At 43.1% G+C, this 19,502-nt stretch overlaps 1 protein-coding gene across 5 annotated transcripts in view; it reads right to left on the reverse strand.

The window, feature by feature from the left end:
* The window catches only part of TTC28 (tetratricopeptide repeat domain 28), a 621,084-nt gene that overhangs the window by 111,573 nt on the left and 490,009 nt on the right, over positions 1-19,502 (reverse strand). The gene's annotated exons all lie outside the window — the stretch shown is intronic.

Consider the following 19,502-nt stretch of genomic DNA (forward strand, 5'->3'; position numbering starts at 1 on the left):
CATCTGACAACTGCAAAAGCTATCCGCACACCAGTCTTCACTGCAGCATCATAGATTAGTGGGAAATCAGAAACATCTTAAATGGCAAACACTGGAGGACTGAAGAAGTACATTTTGGTATATCAACTCAACAGAGGATTATACAGTCATTAAAAGATAATTATGAAGTCTGGGTAGAAAAATGAGGGAAAAGGGTTCTTACAATAATAAGTGGTAAAAAAAAAAAAAAAAAGCCAAAAACAATGCTGCCTGCTCCCCGTGACAACAACCAGGAAATAAGTGTGTGCACATGGACAAGACCTTGAGGGGATTATGCAAAAATAGAAACAGTCGCCTTGCGAGGTGATGGGATTTGCATGATTTTTTTCTTCCAAAATTTCTTAGAATTCTGCTTTTATAGTCATTAATAACAGCACTTTAAACAACGCTCATAAACTATGCTCTAGCAGCTAAGGTATTGTTTCTACAAGCAGTTCAAAACGAGATATATCATCGATATAAAAAAGAGAAAGTAGTTCCAAATAAGGGATATCATCAAAGTAAGCGGGAGGCACCTTTATCGAGAACCTGGTTCAATCCGGGGCAGGGGGTGGTTTGGGGTGCAGAGCCCTGGAAAAGATGGACAGAATCTAGTATGCAAACAGGTTTCTCTTTGCCCTTGGATCTGAGCATACTTTTCCATGAATCAATGTGTGAGCTTTGCAGTGGTGACCAAAACCCACAGAAGTACAAAAAAGCAAAAACACCAAGCTGGGTTCTTCTTAAAAGTCTGAACTAAAAATAGACACGCTGAGAAGCAAGCTGTCAAAATCCAGGCCCCACAATTCGCCTCTGTGACACTTTCACTGACTCACTCACGCGCTGCCCCAGGATTTACTGTGTGTTAAGGCTCATGGTGGGCAGCAGGGACAGACAAAGGAGACACAAGTCTGCCCTCAGAGAGTACGCCAGGTCATGAGGGAGCCGGTCAGGAAATGAATAATGTCAGCACACATCATAAACGCTGAAGTGAGGGGGGGGCAGAAAGGAGAACGTGAGGGCCCCTCTTCTGTCCCCGTGTCCTCCCCTGCCTGGGCTGGAGGTCTGCCCTGTCACAGGACTTGCATCCATCTCTGGGTCTGGCCAGCTTTTTGATGTTAGTTCAACTCGGGGTACTGGATACATCATTCAGTCCCTCTGAGCTTTTCATGGTTCGTCTATGAAGTGAGGAAAATAATCATCTTGAAGCCAGTCTTAGAGGGCAGTAGTGAGGATAAAATAAAATCACGTATGTGTGAGTGCACTGTAACTGCAGACTGGAATTCAGGTATGAGTCACTGAAATTACTACATGCTTCTGCGAATCCTCAAGGTGGTAGAGATTAAACAAACGATGGTAATTATTCTGGGTATTTTCTTATAGGAGTAAAGTATTGCATAATTTAAAAATAAGTAAATCATGGTCCTCTGTACAATGGAATAACATAGTGTCATTAAAAATGGTGAAGTAGGAAAAAAATACCCTGAGTCTGCCCCAGGACAAATGAGTTAATTAAAAAAATGATGACGTCAAAGAGGATATATTGACATGGGAAAAATTACAATATATTAATGGAATATATGGTCACAAAACAGTACATTGTAATAAAAATATTAATGGATGTATATACATGTATGTTTACATTTATATGTCTACATACAGTGTAGAATTTATTTAAAGGGTTAACAGTAGTAATCTTTGGGTGGTAGAACTGCCGTTTTTTTTCCATTTTGTTTCTCTGTATTTTAAGTGGTTTTTTTTCCTCTAAGGAATGTATAGTACTTGATTTAAAAATTAATGAAAGGATTTTTAAAACTCTGATCCAACAAGCAAAGTAACATTCCTGGGGATTGAGCCTGGTCACTCCCCTGGGCTGGAGATGTCACTGGTATCCTTGCTGGAAAGATACAGTTTTTCAGAAGCTGTCTCAAGGTTAGAAACTCTAAGCTACCGAAGAGGCAATACCTTAGTGTCACCTGGAACCGCATGAGTGGTGAAAAATGATTAGTGACGAACATTTCAGTTCTGAAGACCTGAATTTGGCCTGTATTCCTAAACTGCTTTTATGTAAAGAGAAAATTTTTAGATTTCAATTTCCGGGAATCCTTCAAGGAAATGAATCATTTGCTCCCTCTGTCTTCACTTTCTGCATTTCTAAAATGAGAGGGAAAAATATGTGCCCAGACAAGAGTCCGCAGTTAGGAACAGAGCCAGAGCCTGGGGTAAGGGCAGGGAAGGGGGCAAGAGCTGGGGCGCCCACATCTCCCTCTGAGCACCTTCTCCCACAGCAATGCCTTTGCACAGATTTTTTTTCTTTTTCCCTCACAGCTTTTAGATTTCTTTGCAAGTGTTTTTCTTTTAAGCCAATATGATCATTACTTGGTTTCCAGGATAATGTTAAAAAGAAACAAGTAGTGTGAGCCCTTCAGAGAAGGCAATGGAGGAAGCTCAGGTAACCGTTCATGCTCCCTGCCACCAAGGACACAGGTCTCTCTTGCTAGCCCCCTACCCTCTCCACTTGTACACCATCCTACAGGAAACTTGCTAAGTATCTGGATGGCGCACTATCATGGAAAAGCACAGAACTTTAAGTCAGCAGTTCTGTTTTACAAGCTGGGCTCCTACCTCGTTCAGCTGGGTACCTTTGAGATGGTCACTTTAATTCCATGAGGCTTTCTTCCTTTTTTTTTTTGAAGAGAGAGAGAGAACGTGCATATGCACACATGTGGGCAGGGGGGTGAGGGGAAGGGGAGAGGCAGAGGGAAATGGAGAGAGCATCTGAAGCAGATTCCACATCCAGCATGGACCCCGATGCAGAGCTTGACCTCACAACCTTGAGATCATGACCTGAGCCAAAACCAAGTCAGTTGCTTAACCGAATGAGCCACCCAGGCGCCCTTCCTTTTCTTTTCCAACCAAAACTTTTTTTGGTGTTTTTGTTTTCTTATTAAAGTTGGGTTACGCTATCTCAAAGAATAGGTATGAGAAACATAATGGTTTATATCAGTATGCTTTGTAACCTCCAGCATGCTATCTGAACATGGTACGAGCAGTATTTAGAGAGTGACAGAAAGGAAAAGGAATTCCAGGTTTCCTCTCACTGCCTCAAGAGTCTGGCCTAGTTAATAGGGAGCAGTTGGGATGATAATGGCTACCCAGGGTTCAGTGAGTTGTGAAAGAAACTGCCTGCTGGTGATGGCAAAATGATCTGACCCCCAGCCAGCTTGCCCACACACTCGCCTTCCTTCTCCCCTTCCTCCTCATCTGACACTTCCGAGGCTCTCTAAAGAATCAGGCAGATTCTCAAAAACAAAGACTTCCGGACATGAGCAAGGGTAGGAGGCAATGGGCCTGGCTGAGATGGGGATTTCTTTTCATCCGCCCTGTGTCTCTACTGTCCCAGCCTCTGCCAGCCTGGAGAATTCTGAACAGAGCATTACACGCTCTTGGCAGCCGTTCTCTTTGTTGAGGCAACATAAAAGCGGCCCTGAGAACTGCCAGCAGAGTGACTGCACATGCTGAGGAGATAATCTGCAGATCCTCCTTCCCTTTCGAGACCACAGCTTGATTTTCCAGGGCCGTCACTCAGATGAAGACTTACAGAGAGCCTGTCAGCAGGGGTGTGCTAGGTGACAACGTGCTGCAGGGAGGGGGATTAAACGAAGATTAGTGGGGCAGAAGAGCCTCACAAAGCCGAGTTCCCACAAGGGCGTGCGGTGAAAGGACGCATGGATATGGATTTATAGATCACCACGGTGGGCCTCTACCCTGGGGACAGGAATGGTCACTGCCTGGGAATAGTAACACCTACTTGAAGTGCTGTCGTGAGGACTCAGGAGATCATGCTCATGAGAAGCCGGCACAAGTGACTCGAACACAGTAAATGCTCAACACAGTTTGCTTCTTACTATTAACCATAACCAGCAAAGACCAAGGGAGTTGTGACCATGATGGGCCTAGCAGAATTTCTGCTTAAATGAGAACATTTAGTGTTTCCTCAGGAACTTCTGCCTGCCTTTTCTCTTGTGAATTCTCTGAAAGGAGGGCCCCAGTGTATTTCCACCAACAGTGGAGGCGCTCTTCTCATTTACTGAAAATATCATTGCTCTGATTATTGATCGTATGGGATCCAAATGGGGCTTTAAGAGCTCATCGGTCCTTTCTCGAAGCTTTCCAAGAGCTTGGCTTCTGCCCCGCCCTAGCCAAAGCCCCAGCCACTCTCAGGAGACACGAGCTGTGGGAGCTAGAAAGGGCCCTCCTATGGTGTCAGCTTATAAATGACACAGCCCAGGTCCAGTGAGAGGAAGTGAGGTCTTGGCAGAGCTGCGGGAGGTACTCTTGACCCACACACACTCAGCTGTACCAGCCCATCTGAGATAAGCAGGAGGCATCAAGGAACTGTTATTAGTCTCCTAGGTGTAACATGGGCCAGCAGCTGTGCTAAAAGTTCTCATCTGTTGGAAACACACCCAGGAGGGGCGCCTGCGTGGCTCAGTGGGTTAAAGCTTCTGCCTTCGGCTCAGGTCATGATCTCAGGGTCCTAGGATGGAGCCCCGCATCAGGTTCTCTGCTCAGTGGAGAGCCTGATTCCTCCTCTCTCTCTCTCTCTCTCTGCCTGTCTCTCTGCTTACTTGTGATCTCTCTCTGTCAAATAAATAAATAAAATCTTAAAAAAAAAAAAAAAAAGAAAAGAAAAGAAACACACCCAGGAGTATTTACAGATGAAACAACATGGTGTCTATGGTTTGCTTTCAAAAACACTAGCAGAGGGGGAAAGTGAGCCTGCGTGGGTGGGTGGGTGTATGAAACAAGATTAGCAATGTATTTTTTTTTTTTTAGCAAAATGTTGATAACTGAGTTATGAGTACATGGGGGTTCGTTATTCTATTCCTTCTGTGTGTGTGTGTGTGTGTGTGTGTGTGTGCGTGAAACATTCCATAACAGAAAATGAAATCAAATAATCAAGATATGCGGAGAGATCTGTATTGCACATTCTTCTACTGTTCCTTCTGGATCAGGAAACTTCCTCATAGCTATGTCCCGATGTGGATATTTAAGTTCATTTGTCTGTCCGTGAGACCTCAGGAGAGAAAGAAATCAGCTGCTCAGCGGCATGCCTACACAAGCCAGCCTCCATGTCCTTCTCCAGGCTGGGAGGACTCACAGTGACACGGTGTCTTGTCCCACTGCTTTGATTTCTTTACAGACACAATATTTAATTTTACTTTTAATTTCAAAGGCTCCTAATGGATAGGATGACATTGTGTCAGTCCAACAGGCAGGGGGTGGTGGGGAGGGAAGGTGTTTGCACCGGAACAGCGGACAAACGTGCTCAACACAAACAGTGCTGTGTATTCACAGCGGCTCCCCCCGCGCTCCCCACCACGAGGAGTGGCCCGTTTCTTCGGGGCACCCATTATTTCAGCTCTCTAGGTTCCCCAGATCCTCCCCCTCTCAAGTTGCCACGGAGAGTTTGTCCACATAGCACCTAAAATATCCCAAGGCTTGGAGTGGGGAGGGAGGGACAGACCTGCTTAGTAAACAGATGGCTGGAATCAAAGGCATGAGAGCAAAGTGCTCTGTGTTAGAAATGCAACCGACTGGATGTTTTATCTCATTTTCAGGTTACTATTTATGAGCCTAGAGACAAGCTCATTATTTTTGCCTGTGGAGAACAGCAAAGGTACAGAAATTTTTAAATGCAGATAATTTTAAAATTATCTCTCATGTGATTTCAGCTACAAGCATCTTCCTGGTAGGAAAGCTCTTCCTGAAAACCAGAGCCTGCCCTTCTACTTGATAATCTCAGGCACACTTCAAATCAATCCTTTGAGGGGCACCTGGGTGGCTCAGGGGGTTAAGCCTCTGCCTTCGGCTCAGGTCATGGTCTCAGGGTCCTGGGATGGAGCCCCACATCAGGCTCTCTGCTCAGCGGGGAGCCTGCTTCCCCCTCTCTGTGATTGCCTCTCTGCCTACTTATGATCTCTGTCTCTCAAATAAATAAATAAAATCTTAAAAAAAAAATCCTCTGAGATCACTACTGTGGTCTCAGAGACCAAGAAAGTTCAAGAACTCACTCAGGCCTATACAGCTCCAAATGGCAGAATGGATACTGGACCCTAGGTTCTCCTGACTCAGGAATCCGTGCTTTCACCCATTCCCCTTCTGGAATGAAGCTGGACTGCCTTCTAGTGAAAGGTGGTCATGACTTTGTACATACTTCTCCTATATTAATGTTCATATACTGTTGTGGCAAACCGATCTCGTGGCAGCTATATGAGGACAGATTGCTGGTCTGGCTAAATCTGTATCTGGAGCAGTGAAGTGTACATTAGCAGCTGGGAAATGCTAAGAGGTGCAGGAATGCAGTAGGAGGAGGCAGATGTAATCCGTCGTGTGGGTGTCACCTCTGGAGAACTCTCGGGCCATCACGTGTCTCTTCTGCCACCATTTATCTTAATTACATCTGTCTACTCTTTCTACCCAACCCACCAGGCTCTCCTTGTTCTTGCAAAGGGTAAGTGAAGTTAAGGGCTTGTTATCTTCTGCTTCAACAGCAATTTGAGATGTCTTCTGTGGCACTGAGAGTTCTTCTGTCCCAGATACCGACTGCCCTCCCCTTCTGTTTCAGTCCAGAGGAGCCCACTACAGTAGTAAGGTCGAGGAAATCCCTGCACACGCCTCCTCTGCCTCCCACAGACAGACTCCACCGGAAAGTATCTGCCTTTTTCTCCCCAACCCAGCCCCTGCTTTATTGAGGCATAACTGACAAAACTGTACATATTTAAAGTATATAATGTGATGATTTGATATACACATTCACTGTGAGATGATTACCACAATCAAGTTAATTAACACATCCATCACCCTTTTTTGCAGTGAGAATACTTAAGATCTACTCTGTTAGTAAATTCCAAGTATATCTTCAGTATTATTAACTGTAGCCGCCATGCTGTATGTTAGAACCTCAGAACTTACTCCTCTGATAACCAAACTTGGAGGAAATAGAATGCAGCTGGAAGAGAAACAGAGAGGCCCTATTTGCTCAATCTCTGGCCCTTAAGGCTCTCTTTAGGCTGAACAGAGGCACCGTCCACTTCTCTGCAGCCCCCTCTTGCCACTGTCCCAAAGGCGTGGGCTGAATGACAGTGACAAGAAGCCAGCCTGGAGCTCATGGAGCCCAGTTATTTCACTGCTTCCATCCTTGGCCCCACTTCCTCCTCCCTTGGAGAGTTAAAAACCAAGACTGCAGGTGAATAGCTCAGAAATTCCCCAGGCCTGTTTGGCTGTAAATCCTAAGGCAGTGGGGAAGATTAATTGTGCCATGAAGTAGGGGAAGTAATAATTAAACCTATTAAAAAGGAGGTGGCTGGAGAGGGGTGCTCCGGAGATGGATGATGAGGTAGGAAGTGCTAGGCACAGTCATCCCTAACTGCTGAGGCCAGGCCACGGAGAGAGAACTTGGTGGGAAGCCCAGAGCAGAGTGAAAAATACGCTGGGCCTGCCTGGCCAAGGCCTGCCATTAGTCACTGTTTGGAGAAGGCACAATGTGGCTGGTTCTCATTCTGGATCACAATAAGAGGAGGGAGGTACCCTCATAAGTTAACAATGCAGAGAATGTTACAGGGAGTTAATTTCAATATGAAACAAACACTTCTTTTGTTTCAAGGTCTAGGGTGGAATCCCTGAAATGCAGAGATAACTGCTTCTGCTTCTCCCTTGAGCTGAGCCTCTAAAAACTGCACCAGTCCCACCTCCCTGGAAAACTTTCTGAGTCCCTCTGGCCAGCAAAGAAAAGCATGGACCCATTTTAAATGGCATAGACAAACTTTGCCAGTCCAACGCCAACCCAGCCATCCCTGCCCAGTGCTCCCTATGCGATCCCAGCCAAGCGGCAGCCCTGCTAGCCCTTCTGCTCGGTCCCACCCTGCCTTGTATGCCTTTTTCATCCCCTTTGCTTGGTTTGGACTGCCTTCCTCCCCCAACTGTGGGAGCCTTTACTCCTGTTCCCTGATCTGGTTCTCTTCTATATCCAGATGCGTATTTCATACTCAGGAGAAGTCAGGAGCGGCCAAGTGACTTGTTTTGCCCAACGGAATACGAGGAGAAGCAATGTGTTCCTTCCAGACAGAAGCACTTAAGAGCTGGACTACGATATTCCCGGCTCTCTCTTCCCCTGCCTGACTGACTGCAGAAGCTATGTGTTCCAGATGGTGCTGCTGGAGAAGATGGAGCCATGGGAGGCCGGGATTAGTGAGGTGCATCCTGAGTGTTATGTGAACCTGGTAGCCGGTGTGTGAAGATTAAACTCTCTTGTTTTGGACCACTAAGATCTGGGACTATTGTTACTGTACCAGATCCCAGCACATCATCATGGACATACCATCCAATAACAAGCCTCCAAGCCCTTGCTCTAACCTACAATTTTCAACTGTCCTAAGAAAGTCCGTGTCAGAGGAGAGACACCTATTAATAGAAGTCTCAGGAGGCACTTTTGAGTCATCCACACCTCTGGATGTCCTGAATCCCAGCCCTGAATCAAGTGAGACCACTGAAATCTATAAATCTGAGCCAAATGAACTTGACCCACACTGAACAGGCTTCAGTGAATTGAGGTTTCATCTTAATGCCCTAGGGTTAGTTGATTTTTTTATTCAAGTCTATTATTAGAAAAAGCACCCTGAAATCTATTATAATCTTCGCTGCTAAAATTTTAGTTACATTATACGTTTTGTTACCATAATCCCATATATAAAATGTCTCTTGAAAAATTTCTTTTAGGATTCAGCTTTCCTTCCCCTGAGGAATTCTATGCTCCCATCTTTTGGGTAATAAGAATTACGTGTTTCTTTTTTTGCTTTGGCCACAAGGAAGCTCTCGCTTAAATATGAAACTCTAATACAACAACCACGTTAGCCTCTGTTTGGGCTCTTTTCCTTGACCTTGGTTTCCTACTTTTATTCCCTGATCTTGGTTTTGTATTTCTATAACATCATTATTTGATATGGTAAGCTAAGTAAAATCCTTTATAGAATGAAACACATAATAGACAAGCAAGAAAGAAAAATCTCTTACATCTGTTATGTGCTCAGCTGACTTTGCCTCAGTAATCTGCCTACCCCCTCAGCCTGCCATTTCTCCACTTTGCTGCTATGTGTTTTGTGGGCCCTGTCCTACCAGCTTTAATAACCCTGCAGTGCCCGTTGCTTGACACAGTGCTTTACGCTGGACAGACGCTGTGACCAGAACTGGAATCTCCCTATTCCTGGCCCTGCCTCTTCACTGTCTCGTGCTCTCAAGAAAGTAAGTACTTTTCCTAGCCTCTAGTTTGCCTTTACCTCGGATGACAATCAGGAAGATCAAATACAAGTGAATGACGAGGTATGACACTCTGTTTTCTAGGGGGTGGGATTATTCCATACAGCTTCAGTGACCATAGTCCTCAATATTATAAATAACAAAATCAAAATAGGCCACTCCTTCTACCATTATTTTACTACAGAGTGTAATTTGCTCTAGGTCTTAGATGCCATCATATTTCCAAAGTGAGCACACCGAAGGGAACTTGGCAACACCTCATTTCATCCAAGAAGGATGCAAAATTATGGGCTCTGAGAATATTATAGTCAAGCTTTGCAGGTGACATGAGAATGGGGCCCATTTCCTGAAGGGTCTCAGTGTCTGCATGTCAGAGAGGAGACTCCCCCCTCCCCAAGGACATCTGAAAATGAGATGGGGCATTTTTGATTGTCACACTGTCTGGGAGCCCAACAGCCTGCACCATGTGGGAAGACTCCAGCACAATGAAGAACTATCACACACCCAAATGCCAGTACATCGCGCTGAGAAACACTGGATATTCTGGGGTGATTTTACACCAGGGCACTAATTAATAATCTGAGGGGAAAAAAACGACCCACAACTTTGTTTTTGTCCTGTCATCCAGCTGAAGTTGTTAAAATCAATCATGAAAATTAATTAATTGGGGAGTATTTTGACTGATATCCAATAATTTAAGCAAAACACCATGAAACAAGGATCCTTAATTCTAAAATCTGGCTTACTGACCAACTGCCTTCACCAGTTTCTTACCTGTGGAATGTCATTCATTGAAAAGATAAAAGACATCTATAAGGGTGCCTAACTGGCTTGGTCAGAAGAGCCTGGGACTCCTGATCTTGGGGTCATGAGTTCGAGCCCCATGTTGGGTGGAGGGATTATTTAAATTAAAAGTTAGAAAAAATTTTTTTAAATGGGGGCACATTAAAAAATGGTTCAGTTGGTTAAGCACTCAACTCTTGATCTCAGATCAGGTCTTAAAATTTTTTAAAAAAATACTTAATTTTAAAGTAAAAAATTTTAAGTAAAAATACTTAAATTAAAAAAATATATTTAAAATATTTTTAAAAAAATAAATAATAAAAAAATAAAGGATACCTATATATGGGCTGCCTCCCAATTTCATCAGGATAATTAAAAGGGAGAGGGGAGCCCTTACTATGTAATAAAAAGAGTAATAGCACTAATAAATGACAATCCTATACAAAATTCTCCTTTGTGACCTCATTCAATACCTGACACCAAAAACCAGCTCTGTGGCTCCCAAATATGCAATTCCAGCTCAGACTTCTCTCTCAAGCATTGGTCTCTTAAATCTAACTGCCTACTGGATGGACAGACCTCAGGTAACCTAAAACTCTACGTTTCCAAAAATGTTTGTAGAATTGTGGAACAGAATTCAAAGCCACTTCATGATACTTGTCAGTTCTCAAAGTTCTTGGGTCTCCATTAAATTATTTGACTCAAGGACAAAAAGCAGGGTGGCCAGGTCTGCTTTTGAAAACACTCACTGAAGCCACAGGGTCATAAAGTTACAGAGCTAAGACTTGAACTCACCTGAGCCCACTGCCTGCCAGCCTGGCACTTTCCCCTTGAATGACTTTGTTCCTCTGAGGGTCTGAGGCAGCAACGGGTGCAGAACTCAGCTGTGCAATCTGGGGGAAGGACAAAGCCCATCCCCCAGGGATGCATCATTCCCTCGGCCCAGAGAGGAAGAGAGGATGGCATGGTGTACCCAGACCAACAGGGAGACCTGGAAACAGACAGGGAAAGGGAGGAGCAGCAGAAGAGCCAGCCAAAAGAACAGCCCTTCAAAAATGATTTCACTTTGCAAATTCAATTGCAAAGACAGATGGATTTTCCAGCCAGGCTGGAGAACAAATTATAAAATCTGCTTTCCCAAGGCAATCGGGTCTGAAAAGCTTCATTTTAAAAATTCACACTGGATAGAAAACTCAAACTCAATGATTGTGTGAAGTGTTCTAGCTAGATTAAGCATAATGCTATCAAAACAAGTGATTCATATATTCTGCTCATTTTTCTATTAGTACATGGGCTTTTGGTGAGGGCAATTTCAAAAACATGGAAAAGAGGAAGATAGGATTAAAATTGTGATCCATTTACTGCTTTCAGTTTTTCTTCCCTTTCTGCTTAATTGAGAGGGATTTACTTAGGAAATTAGAGGCTCCTGAGGCTGACTCACTCGTGCATATCACAGAGATGATATTTAAACATGTCTTACTAGAAAGCTCTTGTGAACTGCTTTAAATCTGAAACCTCATTTACCTCCTTTATTCAAACCGTAGACTCATAGGGTAAGAGGAACCCATAGAAATCACTGAAACTTGGGCTTCTCAGAACATTTGTCAGTTCTTGACATATCTCAGCCCTACTACATCAGGAAAGGGCGGGTCCCCGTCTGTCTATCTGGCCAACCACTTCTTCCAAGTACATATAAATAAAAGAACCACCTAATCTCTCCCCCTCTGATTACATACAGGAACACTAATGCAGAATATTATCAGTGTCAATATCCAGAGCAGACAGTTTTAAAGCTTCTGTGGTTTTCTTTGCATCCTCTTGGTGTGCAAATTTTTACATTATTCAGATTCTATAATGATAAAAATTGAACATAATAATCTCAAAAATGTTTTTTCAATTATAAATATAATACATGTTCAAAAATCCTTCTGGAAGATAGCAAAGTTTGGCTCACTCAACACCCATTTTCAACTCTCTTCTTTCTCCCTAGCTGCCTCTGCCTGTGGGGCTGGAAAGCTAAATATTCTCTTTCCCAGTCTCCCTTGCAGTTAGGATTGGTCAAGTGACACTATTGTGGTCAGCAGACAAAAGCAGGAGTGTGCTAGCATTGTAGAAAAATGCTTCTGAATCTTTAGAAAAATTGTTTCTCTGAAATGAGTAAAAAGATACAGAAGCAGCTGGCTTAGCATGTCAGGCTTCTGATGTGAACAAGTCATGATGCCTGGAGGCTCAGCAGCCACCATGTGACCACGAGGACGAGCATAAAGGACCAGCATGAGTGAAGGCCAGGAGAGTTAAATGCACAGTAATAGGCCTGGTCATCCTTAACCTCTGAATCAATGTCAGATACCTCACATTTATCGTTTTGTGAGAAAAATAAGCCCCATTTGTTTAAGCCTTTTACATCAGATTTCCTGTTTCTTTGCCAAAGGATTGCTGTTACCATATTCAATGTAGAAAATGTGAAATACAGAAAAACTCTACCTTACTTAGTGACTGGTCTGAAATAATCATTGCTAACATCCTAGCATAGTTCCTGACAATCTGTTTCTGTGTTGGTGTCAATTGTTTGGGTTATATATTGAGATCATATTACATGTACAGATTTTTAAACATAATTAAAACAAGACCAGGTCCTTAAAGGAAAATAATGATAAAAAGGATTTTGATGACAGATATCTGCCAGTAGGTCTTTGTTTACCATTAGGACATTTAATATGGGTTTAAAGGATGTAGACTAACATTTCTCAAATGTCTTAGTAATGAAAATGGCCATTATGTTATTCTCTAAGCTCTGCATTACAGAATAAAAGAACATTTTCAGTTCAGTAACTCTTCTGACGGTGTTTTCACAATGTAAAAGTAACTAAGCCTTTGTAGGAAGTGTTGGGTCAGGAGAATATCAGTTAAGGCTTTCAGGGGTATCACACTGGATGAGAGATTCCATTTGAGATCAGAGGTGAAGGATGTGGCAAAAGAAACACATTTCCTGATATTGGTCAATGAACCCAAGAAGGGCCATTGACAGAAACATGGCAGATTCAAATTTCTCTTGGCAGTAGAAGCCACCTTCCAACAAGCCAACCAACTGAAGTGTGGGAGCAAGATGAGAAAAAGAAGACCCTTAAGCCCTATGCTAATACCTCCTAATTCCTGTCTTCATCTCTTTGTTCTTTTCTTCTATATTCTAGCAGAGCTTATTCCCCACAACGCTGACTCAGTTTCCCACTGTATCAGTTACATTCAGTTCTACCTTTATTGCAGATTTTACATTGTTAGGTTCCTTGCAATTCTTCCTTCGATAACCCATGTTCTTTTGCATCTGACCCTTTTCCCACCACATCAGCCTGCATTCTCCTTATGATTTCCTACTTCTATTTCATGTCTTTTTGTACCTACTAAGGTTGCCAAACTTGTAAACCTTTCTCTTAGTACTTACAGTGGATAATTCTTTTTTTTTTTTTTTTTAAGATTTTATTTATTTATTTGACAGAGAGAGAGATCACAAGTAGGCAGAGAGGCAGTCAGGGAGAGAAGAGGAAGCAGGCTCCCTGCTGAGCAGAGAGCCTGATGCGGGCCTCGATCCCAGGACCCTGGGATGATGACCTGAGTGGAAGGCAGAGGCCTTAACCCACTGAGCCACCCAGGCGCCCCACAGTGGATAATTCTTAAAGGTCCGCTTACCTTCTGAGAATCAACATTGTCTCTTCCTTATTCTATAGCAATTTTCCATTTCTATTTTTTTTTCCTGTTTGACCTTTAAATAAAGCAAGCTGTATCTAATATCTACTCATAAATAATGGTCTGTGCTCCAGTGAGATTTGGCCCCATTCTCCATGCACTTGGGTGCTGGCCAAATCCCGTTCTCGGATCTATAGTCAGATGACAGAAAGATGATAAAGATAGTGTCACGCTCAATCCCATTATATAGTAATATCTATTTCAATAGCTAAAATTATTGAGATCTTACAACGTGCCAGGCACTGTTCTAGGTATTTTATATGTGTTAATGTAATTCTCACAAGAGCATATGAGTTAAGAACTGTAATTATGCTCACATTCCAGATGAGTCACAGAAAGGTTAAGGAATTTACCCAAGATCATACAACTAGAAAGTAGCAAGCTGGGATTTGAAGCCAGGCAGTCCAATTCTAAATTTCAAGTTCTTAACCAGTATATTTGATAGCTCCTAAGAGCATTTGGGCAATAAACCAATGCTTCTGTGAGCAGGAGCTAGGTAGAAAAGGTGGAATTTAAGGAGGCACTATCTATGCCTAGTGACTTTTTTTTTTTTTTTTAAGATTTTATTTGTCAGAGAAAGAGAGAGAGAGAGTATGCACACAAACAGGGGGAGGTGCAGGCAGAGGGAGAAGCAGACTCCCTGTTGGGCAAGGAGCCTGACACAGGACTCGATCCCAGGACTCTTGGATCATGACCTGAGCCAAAGGCAGTTGCTTAAGTGACTGAGCCACCCAGGTGTCCCTGCCCAGTGACTAAATCATCTCTTGATTGCTCACCTGAGATCCAGTCGTGGGTCTCCAGGTGTCTCAGGCTTTTGCTTCATCAATTTGGGATTGGGGTGGGGGAAGGTAATTCTTTAAGACAAAGTCCCACAGGCTCCCCAATCCTTAAAAGATGGATTCTAAAATGCTTATCCAGCCTAGTCTTCCATGTCTCGCCAGTATGAACCCTCCACTCCAGCTAGCTCTCCTCCACGTTCTTCAAAGGAGTAAAATGAATTCATTGCACACCCTGGAGAAATAATAGCAGTGGCAATTATGATGACTGAGTGGTACATAGATCTTGCCTCCAAAGAGCTCACTATGCTCTCATCTCTCTCTTCCCTTTATCTTTATAGTATTACTAGGAGGGATGCGAGGTTATTAATCATTCATTTTCCAGATGGAGAAATTGAAGTACAAAGAAGGGCAGCAACCTATTCAAAGTCAGACAGCTGGTTACTGTTAGTGTGTACCTGTTTCCTATCTCATCTCTTTAGGATCAGGTCCTGAGAGCCCTCCAGAGTGAAAAATAACTTGATTTATTCATCTCTGTTGGCCTGGACATAATTTGCTAAACTGCCTTTATCATTCTTTCAGCAAACATTTACTGTAGTGCCACAGTGGGTATCAGGGATAAGAGATGATGAACACAAGGTGCCTGCTCACAACCTGAATGGAGAGGCAGGATCACAGCATAGGGGACTTTGCACAGGAATGAAGATGCCTGCAAACAACACACAAAGCCTCCAAGAGCAGCTCCGTGCTCTCTCTGAGGACCACTGATGCTGCGTAAATCTCTTCTTCCAAGTGGAGGGGGGGATAAAAAGTGCTTTCCCACCTTGAACTTACTACAGATCAATACCGTGTTTGTTGACAAAAAGAGGATTCATATTTCTTTTTCAATATGTGCTTATCCGCGATAGCTCATGAAGGTCGGTTTGAAAAAAATGTTTGTCACCAATCACTAATAAGACATGTTAATTGGCTTAATGGTGATTTTTTAAAAATAGTTAATGAAATCTATTTGGCATACAAATGAATTTATAAGTAATTCAAAAATGCTTTAAACATACCCATCCGTTCAATTTTTAAGATGTTGCATAGCTCATTACAAAAAACTGGGTAAGAAACAAAAGGATGAGCGTTCTCTTATGAGGCATCTGCATAAATTAGGTGAAAAAAAAATACCACACTTGGGGCTTAGAGACTGCACATCCCTGTCTATGATCCTTAGAGGGTCTGGGGAAATGGAAATTAAAAAGCAGCAAAGTCACTGTATTCTGTTACTGAAAGACACTGTACCCCTGAGGCAGAAAGCAACACACGACAGAAGAGCAAACACCTTGTCCTAGAGTGGATTGCAGAGGCGAGGAGAGAGAGAATGAGTTCAGCTCTGTGGAGAGGCAAATGTGAGAGTTTTCTACACTGACCGGAGTCCCCCGGTTTCTGAAGTAAGGAAACCCAGCCTGATAACAGTTCTTAAACGACATGGTGCCAGGTGTGGCCAGTGAAGGACGAGCCTTGCTCCCCAAAAGGATGAGTGGCCTTTCCTTAATACAATGAGGTAATCTAATCATGAAACCCTTTAATCTACTTATTAGTCCGGACTCTGGATATACCCTGCCGATGGATCAAAATCACAAATGTAACTGTGATTGGCTTGGCCATGGGGAGCTATGGGTTTCCAGGGTTTTATAACCCAGCATTTGGGCAGGAGGTTAATCCATGTTCCATATTCCTCTTCATGTCCCACTCTCTACAAGAGTTCCCTTAAATACAAAGGTGCGAACACAGTATTTCCACAAAAATAATGGCAGTTCTTGAGGTCTGTTGACCTGAAGAGTCATTCTCTAGTGCCTGTACTATGTAAATTTAGATTGAAAAAGGAAAGGTTCTATGCCTTACCCTTCTAGTGGGGAGGGCTGCCATTATGTCTACTATAGGGTCACAGCAAAGTAATCATCTAGTTTTGTGTTTTCCGTACCTTGCTCCACAGAGCAGCTGTGTCCCATGAGATGCAACAGATGTCTTGAGACACATGTGTCTTCCATGGTCAACTGTATGTGAAGCCCTGGATTAAGCAAAGTTAATACAGGACTTCTCAGAGCTTTTCAGACGCTAATATCTGCAGGAAGAATTTCCTGAAGGGGGATCTAGTATCCTGAATTATTTCTTCACCGAAAGCCTTACATCTCCCAGAAGGGGGATTCTATAGAACAGTTTGTGATCTTGCCAGCTTACAAAAATCTTCTAATAAAGTAAAACACTTATTGTTTGGATTGATCCTTAAAAGGTTTGATATAACTATAATCATTACAAAGTCGAGCTCTATTACAAGTGTGTTACTAAATAAAAATCTTTTTTAAAAAAGGTGTGGGGAGGGCACCTGGGTGGCTCAGTCATTAAGCGTCTGCCTTCAGCTCAGGTCATGATTCCGGGGTCCTGAGATCAAGCCCCACATCGGGCTCCCTGCTCAGCGGGGAGCCTGCTTCTCCCTCTTTCACTCCTCCTACTTGCGTTCCCTCTCTCGCTGTCTCTCTCAGACAAACAAAAATCTTAAAAAAAAAAAAAAAAGTGTGTTACTCATGGGAAGAACCAGTGGGTCACAAGGCCTGGGAGACACAGGTAACTTTTCTCTAGGCTGGGCTGAAAAACACTGTCCAAGTCAGAATCAGTCATTTTGCTGAAATTTTGGTAAATGAGAGCATTTACAGCAGAGGGTCTCTAAGAAGCATAACTACATTATTTCACTGAGTGTACAGATACAACTTAAGGAACACCCCAAGGTGGGGCTTTTAAATACTTTTTAAAGTACAAACTGGTAGCAACAAACAACCAGTCCCCCCTGACCCCTGTTCCTCAACAACAAACACAGGAGTTCCTCAACGTTTCCTTAGACATGCACTGTCCAGTATGGTAGCCACTGACTGCACGTGACTACTGAGCACTTGAAATGCGCTACCAAAGGCGCCCCGGTGGCTCAGTTAGTTAAGTGGCTGCCTTCGGCTCAAGTCATGATCCCAGAGTCACTGGATTGAGCCCTGGGTCAGGCTCCCTGCTCAGCGGGGAGTCTGTTCCTCCACCAGCTCCTGCTCTCACTTTCTCTAATAAATAAAATCTTGAAAAGAAAAGAAAAGAAAAGAGAGGAAGAAAAGAAGAGAAAAGAAAAGAAAAGAAAAGAAAAGAAAAGAAAAGAAAAGAAAAGAAAAGAAAAGAAAAGAAAAAAAAGTGGCTGTCAGAATTGAGATGTGTTATAATATAAAATACACGTGGGGGGCGTCTGGGTGGCTTAGTCAGTTAAGCGTCAAACTCTTGATATCTGCTCAGCTCTGGATCTCAGCTCATGAGATCCGAGCCCCGCCTGGAGCTCCATGCTGGGGATAGAGCTTGCCTGAGTTTCTCCCTCTCCCTGTGCCTTTCCCCTGCCCTCCCCCTGCCCTGCGTGCATGTATACACACACTCTCTCTCTCTCTCAAAATAAAATAAACACAGGATTCCAAAGACTTGGTATGAAAAAAAGAATATAAAATACATTAATTTTCATATTGATTACATGCTGAAATGACAATATTTTTAATGCATTGTTAAACAAAATGTATTATTAAAATCAATCTCACCTTTTCTTACCTTTTAAGATGTGGCTTCTAGAAAAATTTAAATTACAAACGTGGCTCACATTATCTATTGGGCTTTGCTGCTCTGTCCGTTTGTCTACCCTTCAAAACTGCGAGCTCTGTGAGGCAGATGACCTTATCTTCTTCATTCTTAGAGTTCAGTGTCTGGCTCACATCAGAGTCTCTGGAAGTTTTTGTTGAACTAACTTGAATTCCCAGGGATTGAGTCTATTGGGTTCGATTCTCCCTCTTATTAGAAAGTGTGACTCTTTAGAGTTAGTCTCTCCTTTTTATTAGAAAGTATGGAAACCACATGGGCTGTTTGACATTATTTTGGGTTGAATCAAAGCTCCGGCAAATTGCTTACTTTCTCTGAACCTCAGTTTGCTCCCCTGAGAAATACGGTAAGATAACGAGTTAACGAAGTATTTCTGTAGAGCACACAGCCAGATCCTGTCGCCAAATGATAGAGGATTAGGATTTTGCTATTTTAAACATTTCTGTGCCTAATACTTGAGACCCACTTGCAGACTTACACACAAGATTTTAAGTAAGCTTGGAGCTGAGGGCTGGCTGTATAAGGAATAAGATAGGAGACCTGTGCTCATCATAAAGACAGCGGAATATGTTTATCTGCCTTTAGACATTTAGCCATATCTCAGTGGCCAATTTCTCTCTCCCTGAATGCAGTGCGATTGTTGTGTTTAACAACCCATGAAATGCTTTAGGTATTTATTTATCTCATTGCCCGGGCATGCTCAGTGCCAGCAGTCTCAAAGTCTACCTGCTCAACAAGTGAACTGAGGCAGGTGAGCAGTCCCCCGATGGAGGTCCTGTCAACAGGGCAAACACAGAGCCATCCAGTCTGTCTGCAAACCAGTGAATCTCAACCTTGGGAAACATATTTGAATTATATGGGGAGCTTTCAAAAATCCCATTGCCAGGCCCAGCCCCCAAATGATTTAAATCAGAACCTCTGAGGGTGAGTGCCATGGTCTGAGAGCTCGCATCCCTGCCATGTTCATGTGTGGAAACCCTGACCCCCAAAAGGTGAGGGTATTAGAAGGTGAGGCCTTTGGAAGATGATTAGGTCATGCGGGTGGAGCCCCCATGAATAGGATTCCTGCCTTATAAAACAGTCTCCAGCAAGATCCTTTTAGTCCCTTCTGCTATGACCTGGAAAGAGGTCACCCAACCACACCCAACCATGCTGGCACCTTCATCTCAGACTTCTTTATTTTTTTTAAGATTTTATGTATTTATTTGA

This window comes from Lontra canadensis, unplaced genomic scaffold (genome assembly GCF_010015895.1).
Source record: "Lontra canadensis isolate GAN:19392208 unplaced genomic scaffold, GSC_riverotter_1.0 scaffold87, whole genome shotgun sequence".
Lineage (NCBI taxonomy): Eukaryota > Metazoa > Chordata > Mammalia > Carnivora > Mustelidae > Lontra > Lontra canadensis.